This window comes from Crocuta crocuta, unplaced genomic scaffold (assembly GCF_008692635.1).
Source record: "Crocuta crocuta isolate KB4526 unplaced genomic scaffold, BGI_CrCroc_1.0 scaffold186, whole genome shotgun sequence".
Classification (NCBI taxonomy): domain Eukaryota; kingdom Metazoa; phylum Chordata; class Mammalia; order Carnivora; family Hyaenidae; genus Crocuta; species Crocuta crocuta.
The window spans coordinates 4,236,956-4,249,613 of record NW_027551569.1 but is presented as its reverse complement, the minus strand read 5'-3'; positions in this window follow the sequence as shown (position 1 = coordinate 4,249,613).

Below are 12,658 nucleotides of genomic sequence, written 5' to 3'. Positions count from 1 at the left end.
ACCTTGTGAAATTCAAGGTCAAGTTCAACCTACAGTCAAGAACTCTGCTCTAAACCATGAGATACCACTCCACACTCACTGGGATGGCTATAATAAAAGAGACGGGCAATAACAAATGTTAGTGAGGATATAGAGAAATTGGAACCCTCATACATTGCCGGTGGGAATAAAGCGTGTTGCTACTTTGGAAAATGGTTTGGCAGTTCCTCAAAATGTTCAACATAGAGTTATTATATGACCTAGAAACTCCACTCTTAGGTATATATCCCCCCAAAATGAAAACACATTCACACAGAAACCTGTACAAAATATTCATAGCCCAGCATTGTTCATAATAGCCAAAATGTGGGAACAATCCAAATGTCCATCAACCGATGAGTGGATAAGCAAAATGTATCTCCACAGGATAGAATATCATTCAGCAATAAGAAATGAAGTAGCAGTACATGGGACCACATGTCTGAACCCTGAAAATATTACACCAAGTGAAAGAAGCCAGTCACAAAAGACCAAATATTATGATTCCATTTATGTGAAACATTCAGAATAGGCATGATCATGACAGAGCAGGGGTTAGTGGTTGTTCAGGGTTAGGGCCAGGGTTGGGGGATGAAAACGGGGGACCAGGCAAGACAAATGACTGCTAATGGGTACAGGTATCTTTTTACAATGTTGGAAAGGTTCCTAAAACTAGATGGTGGTGATGGTTATACAACTCTGTGAATATAATAAAAACCACTGAAATTGTTTTATATAATAAAAACCAAAGTGAATTGTACACTTTGAAAGGATGCATTTTATGGTATGCGAATTATATCTCAATAAAGCCGTTATTAAGAAAAAGATCTCTGCTCCAAGTTTCCTGAGAGACCCCCTCTGAGATAACAAAGCCACAATGGACTTGCTCCTTTTTTTTTTTAATTCCTGAGCTTCTATTTATTAACTCCGTGTCTACTGGTGTTTCTTAAGGTGTTTCCTTATACCTTTATCTTGTGGGTATGCTCCATGAAGGCAGACTCCTGGCTTTTACCACTAGTTGTGTGCTATCCAGCAAGTTGGTTAACCTCTTGACTTCAGTTTCCTCATTTGAAAATGGAGATAGGAGGCACCTGGATGGCTCAATCGATTAAGCGTCCAACTCTTGATTTCGGCTCAGGTCATGATCTCACAGCTTATGAGACTGAGCTCCAAGTTGGGCTCTGCACTGACAGCATGGAGTCTGCTTGGGATTCTCTTTCTCCCTCTTTCTCCACCCCTCCCCTGTGTGTACTCTCTCTTCTCTCTCTCTCAACATAAATAAACCCCCCAAAAATAAAATGGAGATAATAATTGCACCTTCTTCGGGTTAAGTGTGAAATATAAATATATGAGTAAACACACAGCCTATTTAGAAGAGTACATGGCACATAGTTAAGTTTTATATGTATTTGTAATGATTAGTATCAGCATTTAGCACGTAACAAGTGCCCTGTAAATATTAGTTATTATTATTTTTATTAGCGAGGGTATTGGCTAACTTGTCTAAGACTTTCTGTTCTGCTACTGATGAGCACTAGAGTGCTTACAATTTGGAGTTACTAAAGAAGAATGCTGCTGTGAATATTGGTGCATCAGTTTCTCTGGGGTACATGCACTTAGGAATTGATTGCTGAGTCGGGGGTACGTACATCTTCCTGTTTCTGGATAATGTCAAACCAGTGTCAAAGTGGTTGATTTAGTTTATGTTCTCACCTCCAGCACTTGATATGCTCACCTTGTAAAATTTTATGTCTGGTATGTATGACGGCATCAATTTAAATTTGCATTTCCCTAATTAGTAGTGAGGAGATTGCCTTTGATTTCCTCTTTTGTGAAGTTCCTGTTTGAGTCTCTTGTCCCTTTCTTAACAGGCTACGTGTCTTTTTATCATTGGTTTCTGGGAATTCTTGAAGCGGTTTGGAAACTAGTCCTTTGTCTACTGCCTGTATTTCTATTGCTCTGCTTGTCTTTTTGCTCCAACATGGTATCTTTTGATGAACAGAAGATTGTGATTATTAAGAAAATTTGTGAATCTTTTCTATTCTGGTTAGTGCTCCTTGTGTCTTATTTAAGAAATTCTCTGGCCTGAGGTCTTGAACATGCTTCCTGTATTATCTTACAAAAGCTTTCTAGTTTCTCCTTTTTCATGTAGGTCAGTTCCACCTGGAACTGATTACTGTGCATGAGGTGAGATAGGAGTGTAATTTCAATTTTTTCTACATGGATGCTCAATTTTATCAGCACTGTCTGTGCTCTTTCCTTACCGATCTGCCATGTAGATCTATTCCTTACTTGCTCTGTCATGTAGCAAGTGTCCACAAGTGTAGAACTGCTTGGGGGCTCTTTATTCTGTTCCTGTTACAACTGGACCTCTCACATTGTTCTGCTTATTCAGTAGCCTCAGATTTCAATATTTCCTCTTGGCTCTTTACCTTGAGAAACAGCCTGTCAAGTTCTACCCCCAAAGAATTAAAAATCAAAAAATAAAAAAAACCATGTTCCCAACCAGTGTACATCTCAAGATCTAACTGGAGGGTAGTGGGGAGGAAGTCGTTCTGGAAGTGAATGAAAAAACATGTAGATTTAGTTGCATCTCTTTTATTGGGTAGCTGCCTTATCCCAGGGAATTCAGCATGGAGTTGAAAACAACAGAGAAGGTCAGAACAACAGAGTCAATAAAAACAGAGTCAGACTGTGTCTTCTCAATCCTTCTCACCTTTGGGTGCTGCAGCTTTATCATTTCGACTTGAGGTTTCTTTGGGATCCAACCAAAAGCATCCTAACTTATCTTAAATACAGCTGGAATGCAGAAGCAAGTAAAAAGGCCTTTTCATGAAAAGAGAACAGCTGTCACAAAAGCTATGAATTTTTTTTCTATAGGAAGGTAATATGTAATAATAATGATAATGATGATAGTTACAACTAACATTTACCAAGCCAGGCACTGTGCTAAGAAATGTACAGGTAGGGGTGCCTGGGTGGCTCAGTCAGTTAAGCGTCTGACTTTGGCTCAGGTCATGATCTCATGGTTTGTGAGTTTGAGCTCCCCCCCATCAGGATCTGTGCTGACAGCTCAGAGCCTGGAGCCTGCTTCAGATTCTGTGTCTCATTCTCTCTCTGTTTCTCCTCCACTTGTGCTCTGCCTCTCTCTGTCTCTCAAAAAAAAAAAATGTAAAAAACCCAAATTTTTAATAAAAAAAGAGAAATGTACAGGTAATATATCATTACATTACTGATCTTACTCAATGGCCGTGATCTCCCAATGTTATTCTTTTCCCAGATGCAGAGATGTCAAGTAACTCTCACGATGTCACTGAGCCGATAGGATTCAAAAATAGGCCTTTCTGGTGCCAACACACTTATCAATTTCTCCTTATGAAATAGGGAAAACTAGAAGCTCCCAGAAGGGTAAGGTTTGAGAAAAGGGGAATTCTACCTTACTTCTGGCAGGAACATAGATGGATATAACCTTAGGGAACAGTTTGGTAGTATGTATTAAATACCTGAAAATATTTATATTCTTTTAACTACTAGCTCTACTTTTAAAAAATGAGTGGGGTCTCCAAATAAAGATTTTCAAGGATGTTCAGAGCAACAAAGTTTTTTAGTAGCAAAAACAGAGTTTTAACTAAATGTTAGGAACTAAAATACTATTGCAACTATTAAGAATAATGTTTTAGAATTTAAAAAAAATATTTATTTAGTTTTGGGAGAATGCAAGCAGGGGAGGGACATAGAGAGGAGGACAGATGACCCGAAGCAGGGTCTGCACTGACAGGCTGAAAGCAATGAGCCTGATGTGGGACTCGAACTCACAAACCATGAGATTATGACCTTAGCTGAAGTTGGATGCTCAACTGACTGAGCCACCCAGGCGCCCCTAGAATTTTTAATGACAAGGAAAAATCTATTGCCTTGAGTGAAAGAAGCAAATTATAAAACAATATTCACAGCAGGATATCTGTTATATTTAAAAGGCAAGAAGGGTATACAGCAAAATGATAGTAGTGATTATCTCTGTGGGGTGGGATTATGGATAACTTAAATTTTCTTCTTTTACTTTTCTGAAATTTTCAAGTTTCAACCATAAATATGCTGAACGCTTTATTAAAAATCTTGAACATATTCAAAAGTAGAACAGAAAAATGAACCTGATGAATTTACCAGCTTTCATATTTTTCACCACAGGGGCAATCTTGCTCATGATACCCCTTGCCACTCCCTCCCCTAGATTATTTTGAAACAAATCTCAAATATTATATTTTATTTTCAAAAATGTCAGCATTCTTTTCTAAAAGATATGGACTCCTTTTCAAAAACCACAATCAAAATACCAGTACCACACCTAAATTTAAAAAATAATGAATTCTTCAATACCATCAAATATCTACCCAGTCATTTCAGCATTTCTGATTGTCTTAAACATTTTTGTTTTCTATGTTTCTTGTGTGTTCTTGGTTTTGCTGTTTTAACATATACATATATATATTAAAATATTTGTATATTTTGTCTTATTTGAATGAAGGTCCAAATAGGGTTTATCCATTGTGACTGGTTGATGTGTCTCACATCTCTTTTATGTATAGTTTCCCTCTCCATCTCTTATTTTTTTCATGGAATATTTTGTTGAAGAAATCAGATCATTTGCCTCTTAGAGTTTCCTATAGCCTTGATTTTGCATCTTTGTGATATTGTTCCTCTTTTGTTCCCTGTAAATTCTTTGTTAGCTCTAGAGCCTTGATCAGATTCAAGGTTTTGTTTGGCTTTGTTTTTGTTATGGGGCTAGGGGAGGGACAAAGCAACTTGACACATGATGGTGTTTACTTCTATCAGGAAAATTCAAAGTTTGGTAGTTTTTCTTGTGACATTAGCAGACATTCCTGATCATTGCTACACCCATAAATCATTAGAAATTGCAGAATTGGTGATGTTCTAATTCTGTCATTCCTTTTTCACCTATTAGCTGGCATACTTTTGGAAAAGAGAATTTCACAAAGGAAAGAGAATGAATGCCTGATTCTTTCTCCTTAATGCCAATTTAAAAAATAATTAGGTGGTTTTGTAGCATTCTTCAGCGATGACTTAATTTTTTTTTAGAGTACCATCATAAATTCACAGAGGTAAAGATACTTGACGTGCTTCAATCCTTTGATCTTTTTAGCAGATAATCAAATTGTCCCATCTTTTTGCAAGTGTTGACTTCTGAGTTTTTCTGACCTAACCGTAACAGTTTTTGATAGCTTCCATGCTTTCTGGTTATGACAAGATATTTTAGGATCATCTTATCTCATACATTTCCATCCCCAGGTGTGGAATGAGGCTCTAAAGAACCTTGTTTCTTTTACTGGGACAATCGGTATACTAGGAAGTTGGAAATAAATGCTTTTTAATGCAAAGAATACCAGACACTGGATGGTGAATAGAGGTACAAAATGAATAGACCTGTAAGAGTATCACTGCCCAGGACCCCTTTAGAGAGGGAGACGTGGTCCCATACAACTCAACAGAAATGTCTCCACCATATCATGGACATGACTCCTAGTCACCAAGAAAACTTAAACTCTCTTCAACAAACTTATTTTACAAGGAAGTGTAAACCTTTTAAAAGGTTACATGTGTGGGTAAGTCCTAGTTATCTGGAAAATTAACATAAATAGACTGTTTTATTCACTTCAACAGTGGCTCTCAGGCTTATGCTGAGAATACAATCATTTATGGAACTTGTCAAAATACAGATTTCTGGGCTCCATTCCAGATGGTCTGAATTCAGGGAGTAGTGCTTGGAATTTGTATATTACTAAGACTTCCAAGTGATCTTGAAGCAGGTGGTCCTAAAAATCACCCTTTAGTGAACTCTGCCAGATAGATAGATAGATAGATAGATAGATAGATAGATAGATAGATAGACAGACAGATAGATAAAGTAAGGGGAGGGAGAGAGATGCCTTTAAAGAATGTACCTAGGAGCGTACTTATGAGAATTATATGACATTGAAAAATTTTAGTGAGTCTCTTTTTCTGATCTCAAAAGGATTTTATTCTCTGTGAAAATTTGAAAAATAGTAAAGCAAACAGATTAAAATAACCCCCTGCAATCCTGTTTCCCAGACACAATGTGCATTAAGTAGATATATAGCCTTCCAGCCTTCCTAAGGGCATTTCATTGCTCTTTTTCACCAACAGACACCATCACTGACTTGCCTGGGGGCACTCAGCTAGTAAGTGGGAGAGCCCACACTAGAACCCAGCTGCTGAACCTGAACTTCATTATGTTCCATTCTAACCGAAACAGAGGAGCTCCCTGTCCTCTGGCCAGTATTATTTTACACATGTCTGTATAGCATTTTTAAAATTGATTGTAAAATTAAAAAAACAATAATCTGTGTCTACCATCAGACTGTGGGCTTCTCAGCAGGGCAGGAAAATCATGTTATTTACATAAGTCTCCTCAAAAAAAGGTGCTTAATAGTGGCTCAGAACCTGGGACGTAGTAGATACCCAACAACTGTTACTTCCAGGCAGGGAGTGGAAGACAGGTCTCCGTTGCCTCTTATGGAACTGAACTTCAGGTGTCCTAGATTTTCCCAGACTGACCTGGTTTTCTCCCAAAGAAGCAATTTGTAGCATGCCAGTATTCATGAAACCATGATGTGGGAATGTGTGAGGTGTAACCTTTCAGACATGTCCTGTTGAGGCAGCTCCCTTCCGCCCTGTTAATTTTCTGGAGAGTAGGGCAGCTGTGAACTGGTAGCAGCCAACACTTGCAGGAGCTGAGTAATGGGGGTACTGGCCTGGTAAAGGGGACCTGGGCAGAACACCAACTAAACTTGTACTACACCACCTAGAAGCACCACCTAGAAGCATCTAGTGTACACCAGGGGCACCTGTACCATAGTTGAGAAGGTTCCAGTGTAGAGAATAGGCAGTGTTTTAGGTGGTGGTTTGTGGAATGTCTGTGATGGGGAGGAATCCCGAGAAAGGGGGACCAGATGGAAGTCTGTGGAAAAATCTAGACATGGGATGTGTGGGGAGCTTGACAGTGCTTGTGGCAACAGGGATGATGGGGAAGGAAAAAGAGGGAAGGATAGATGGAAGAAAGGGTCAATAGCCTCAGTTAGGTGGGACTGAAGAGAAGGAAGGGAAAAGGAACCGGGAGCCTGGGAGCATAGCAGCATCTGGGCAGCCACAGAGGCTCAGGGCGGAGAAGCTACTAGCTTGGTCCTCTGAAAGACCGAAAGAGCAAGTCTCTAACACTAATGTTTATGAGAGTATCTTCTCCTTTGCGTTTGTCCAGAATATCCTTTGTTAAAGATAAGGATTTGCTCCTCCTCAGATTTCAGTCAAAGGGGCCTCCTGATAGATAGATGTCAAAGTCCATGTGCCCGCCTCTTCCCACAGAAATGCCAACCCACCCATCCGCCCCATCAGCAGGGTAGGACCAGGGCGTCGGCAGCTCTTGTGGGAAGCTATAAGACCCTTTTCTCTTTCAGGGTCGAATTAGCCCTTGACATGAGTCACATTTCCAATTGCCTTTCTGTTTTTTGTTAAGAGGGTCCTCACTGTCTCCTCTGCCTCACCCCCCTTTCTTGGCAACAGAAGGGTGGTGTGAGATTTAATTTCTCAAGAAAACTTAAAAAAAGAAAAAGACACAAAGAACCCCAGTCTCCATTTCACATGAGCTAAGATCTTTGTTGGGTGTAGAGGGTCAGTGTAGACAAAGGCACCCTGATCACTTGCCATCGTTTCTCTCTCTAATTATAGAAAGTATTTAGTTATTGTTCCATAATTGCTCACTGCAGTTGGGTTTGAGCATTGTGGTTAAGGTTTTTTTTTTTTTTCCCCCTGCTTTTGCTTTTGTTTTGACAAAAGCCTACTTTCTGATGAGTTGTTCTTTTTTCTGCTTTGGTCCACTGCCATCCCATTCCCTGGCTATTCCACTACATAACTGAAGGAGGTGGTATGGTATTTCTAGAGAAGCCATTTTACCTCATCAAATTGTTTTCATGGCTTCCGCACTCCTCCCACTTGCCTAATAGAGAAAGGGAATTAACGTTTATTGACCCTCTACTCAGTCTTTGGCAAGCATTGTACTGAGCCCTTGCATAGGCTGTTTTATCCAGTCCTTACAACAAGCCGGAGGATAGATATTATTATTCCCAATTTGCAGAATAGAAATCTAAGGCATTTTTAATAGACTTTGGCTAGTACATAGTGGTGGTGATGCTTCCACTGGTATGGGAGAATTGGGGAACCCTGCTCTCTACTCTGAAAGTGCCCGTTTCTAGGTCCCCTGCTAGTGGTGGGGCTTGGAGGGGTCCCTGCAGGACTTTGATAGGAGGTGGGATTCCTGTGTTGAGGAGTTCCTGCGTTGAGGTCTGGGATTCCTGTGACATGGAGAGATTTCTGATGTCATGGTAGCAGCGACAAGGAGGGAGGCCACCTCACCACCAAGGGGGCTGCGGCAGGAAGGGTCCTTTGGGAAACAGGTGGCGTGTTCAAGGGTTTCAATGCAGGGTGTTGAATGAATGAACTGTTCAGTGGAGGCACAAGCAGTGAAGGGAACCAGGAAGCCGTGGGGAAGCAGCTGGGCACTAGCACAGCAGGAAGCTGTCACCGCTCTCAGATCTAAGGGGGTGCCGTATGGGAATGGTGTTTCTGCAACCCACTGAGGGCTGGGGCTGGGAAGAAGGGCCCGGCAGCAACTGTGGCAGGAGAGGAACCCAGCCTCTGCTGGAATGCAGACACATAGGGCAAGAGCACACACAGGATGCAGGGTGTGTGTGTGTGTGAACAGATATACAGATATCTGGGCCCCTCTCTCCTTGGGCCTACCTGTCTCCTGCTCATGCTTACTGCTGGTTAAATCACTGTAAGAGGACAGGGTAGCCCCTGGGGATGCAGCCTGTGCTGGTCAGTCTCCTGGGCAAGCACAGAGCAGAGATGGCCACAGGATACAGAGGATATTCAGTGCAGGGGCTTACTCAGCTATGGCCTCTGTGTCAGGCTATAGAAGGTTGGACATTGCTTCCAGACTCAAAGAATTGTGGAATGTGGAATGCTGGAAGAGACTCTAGAGTTCTGCCCCTAAAATTCCTTTACTTTACTTTTTAAAAAAAAATTTTTTTAAATATTTTANGAAAGTCGGACGCTTAACCGACTAAGCCACCCAGGCGCCCCTAAAATTCGTTTACTTTACTAAAGAGGATCCTGAGTCCCAGGCAGGAGAAATGACTGGTGCAAGGTCCAAGGTCAGCAGCAAACTAGTAGCATAGGCAGGACTGGAGCCAGCTAACCAAACTCCCAGTCCATCCTGTCTCTTAACTGAAAGTCGTGGTCACTTAATGGTTGATAATAAAAGATTACCGAGCCAGCTTGTCTATTTCCTGTTAAAACTGCTCAAAGACCTCAGGGCCAAACATTACTTTGGCCCCAGACACATTTGCCTCAAATGATTCCCTGTAAATACACCTATGATCAGAGTGGGCTGCTTATTCCAGAGTATGGGATCTGGAGTCAGATTCGTGGGGTGGAATCCCAGCTCTGCCCTTACGGAGTGATCATGGATGGACAGGCTGCATAACTCTCAGAGCCGTAGTGTGCTCAGCTATAAAGTGGGGAGAATAATGATGTCTATTTCATACATCATGAAGGTTGTATGAGAAAATATACTTAAGGCACTGAGACTAGCAGCTGGCAATAATAAGTGCTTGATAAATAATAGCATTTATGTGCATATATAACATTTATAAGTATATATAAATACATATGGGATATATGTAGTATATGATATGTATATGTATCTATGTACATTTATGGGATATATATGGGATATACACACATATCTCCAGTAAACTGATTTAGAATTCTGGTTAAGAATTCATTTTTTTTCATTAAAAAANCTCTCCTAGAAATACATACAAATATTAAAAAAAAAAAAAAAGAATTCGTTTTTTTTAATCAGCTGTTTCTTGCAAGGAATTTTTCCTCTTCCTTATGACAGATGAGCAAACTAAGGGTATAACAATTATATCTCAATAAAGCTGGAAAAAATTAAGAAAACTGAAGGGCTGTGTGATGTGCTTTTTGAGGGATCACTCAGCCAGTCAGGGGCAGATAAGAAATCCCTGCTCTCCATGTCACTCCAGCCCCTGGCTTGGGAATGAATTCCAGATCATTCATCTTGATTTACTTCCTTCCAGGTGTTTAAAAGAAAATCCCATTAAACTTCCATCAAGTCCAGGCCAGTCTGGCCATCCCATGGTGCAGGCAGGCTGAGCAGGTTTCCACTTCGTGGTCATTGATACCTACAAGTATCCAGAGCCAGCAGGCCTGGCTGTTTCCAGAGCCTAACCTTGCTCTTTGATCCTAGCACACAAATGGTTTATGGACTGGCCTGCAGATTTTCTGGCAAATGTTCAACTGCCCTCTGGGTAGCCGGATCCTGACCTTCTGGTCCTGGATCTAGGTTGGCTGCTTTTTTCCTGCTGGAACACTCTATCCTGGGCAGGTGCTAATATAAGCACCAGCCCCAGCTCAAGTCTCCTTCTATGGTTGTGGCCCCTGCAGGGCATTTCTCACCTCTGGGATACTGGTGGGGACCAAATGCCGCCTTCCTGCTTCCTCTATTCCAGGCCCTAAGGCCTTCTCCCTCCTGCACAGAACACGGTTCCCTTATTACTCTCTCTGCAGTAATGTTTTCTCATTGCCTTAAGCAAGAATCTTGCACTTTGGATTCTCTTGCTTTTCCTCTGGTTGGCGGCTGTGTGACGCTTCCTTCCGGATGGTCCACCTCAGGGACAAGACACACAGCATCCCGCAGAAATGCCACACTTGGACAGCATTCTAAATGTTGTTTACTAACCCCAGGCCTTACTGCCTCAGAAACTCAACTGGGACTTAGGCTGTTTGTGAAATAAGTTAACCACTTCCCCTGATGGCTTTGGTTGCTCAGTGCATTTTCTATTTAGCTTCTTTGGTCATATCCCATCTCAACAAAATAATTCAATGGCTTTCTAGTGCCCTTGGACTAAAATCCAAACCAGTGAATTCTCTGAGGTCCCCTACCTGCCTCTCCTACCTCCTCCCATACCATTCTCGCTGCTTCAGTTATGCTAGGCTTCTCTCTGTGCCTCAAGCCTGCCAGGCTCTTTCCTACCCCTGGACCTTTGCACTTGCTGTCCCCTCTGCTTGGAATACACTTTGTCATCTTCCTCACGGCTGGCTTGCTCAACCGGGTTACAGCTTCCTCAAAGATGCCTTCCTGACTTCTCCTTCCAAAGACACTATCTCTGGCCCCTGTTTAGTTATTCTTTATCACACACCCCTACTTCTTTCTTTCACAGGGCTTATTATATCATGCAACTATCCTGTTATTTCTTTGTTTATCTGTTGGCTATCTCCTTTCCAGGCACTGAAGATCTAAATCCCTCCTGTTATGGAGCTTAACATCCAGTGGAGGAGACAGATAAAAGCCCTCTAAACAAATGAATAATATAATTTCAAGTACTGATGAGTGCTACAATAATAAAGCAAGGTAAGGGGATAGAGTGAGTCTCAGGGAATGTATAGGGTTGGTGGTGGTTAGTTAGATAAGGACGGTCAGGGATGGCCTCCCTCCATCCCTGGAGGGGGTGACATGGGAACAGAGAACAGATTGCTGGGATGGAGCAGACCTGTGAAATTATGGGGGAACAGCAACTGTAAGGGTCTCGTGGCAGCAGTAAGTTTGGCAGGTGGAGGAACAGACAGGAAGCTGGTTGGGCTGGAGTGGCCTGAGCTGGGAGGGAGAAGGGTGGTGAGGCTGGAGACAGAGGGAGTAAGTAGGAGCAGGTCCTGTGTGAGTTAAGAGTCTGGATTTTCTTCTAAGCTTAATGGGACATGTCTTCACAGCAATATCCAGTTTTCAAAGCGCACTCCCCGTCTCACCTGATCCTCACAAGGACTTCTGAGGTAGGTAGGACAGATGGTGATTAACACTTTTTATCAAGAAGGAAACCACTATTTTATCATTTTACCACTGGAAAATCAAAAGGAAGGTCCAGCTCTGCCAAATTAGAAAACGTACTTTAAGTCACACAGTTCAAACTCAGTGGTGTCTAACCTTGACTGTGCATTGAAGCCCTCTGGGGAGCTCCACAAAATAGTTACACCCAGGTCCTTCACCCAGAAAATGACTTAAGAGGGCCAGGGTGTGGCCCAGAAGGATTGTTCAAGCTCTCCAGGGGATTCTAACCTGGCTGAGAACCACTGCTCTCAATCCACCCACTTTTCACTACACGAACTGCCTCCTTGACAGAGCTTTTCCACTAAGCTGCCCATTAAAATCACTGAGGGAGCTTTCTAAGGATTACGGAGGGAGCTCCACATCCCAAGCTAGACTCTAAAATTAGAAACTTCTGGGGCTGGGGCTCAGACACTGGCTTGTTTATAAGTGTCTTATTTGCCTACCTGTATTGGAGCTTCCCACATTTATTTTTTTATTTTTCCTATCTGCTGTTGTCTCTTCACTTGTTCCCTTTGGCTTTTATGACTTTTTGATTCCTTTCCTGTCATTTTCATGGGATTTCAGGAAGTGGGTTTAAACGAGTATACTCAACATACCACGCTGAACTGGAAGGCTTAAAAATTAAAATTTTTAAAA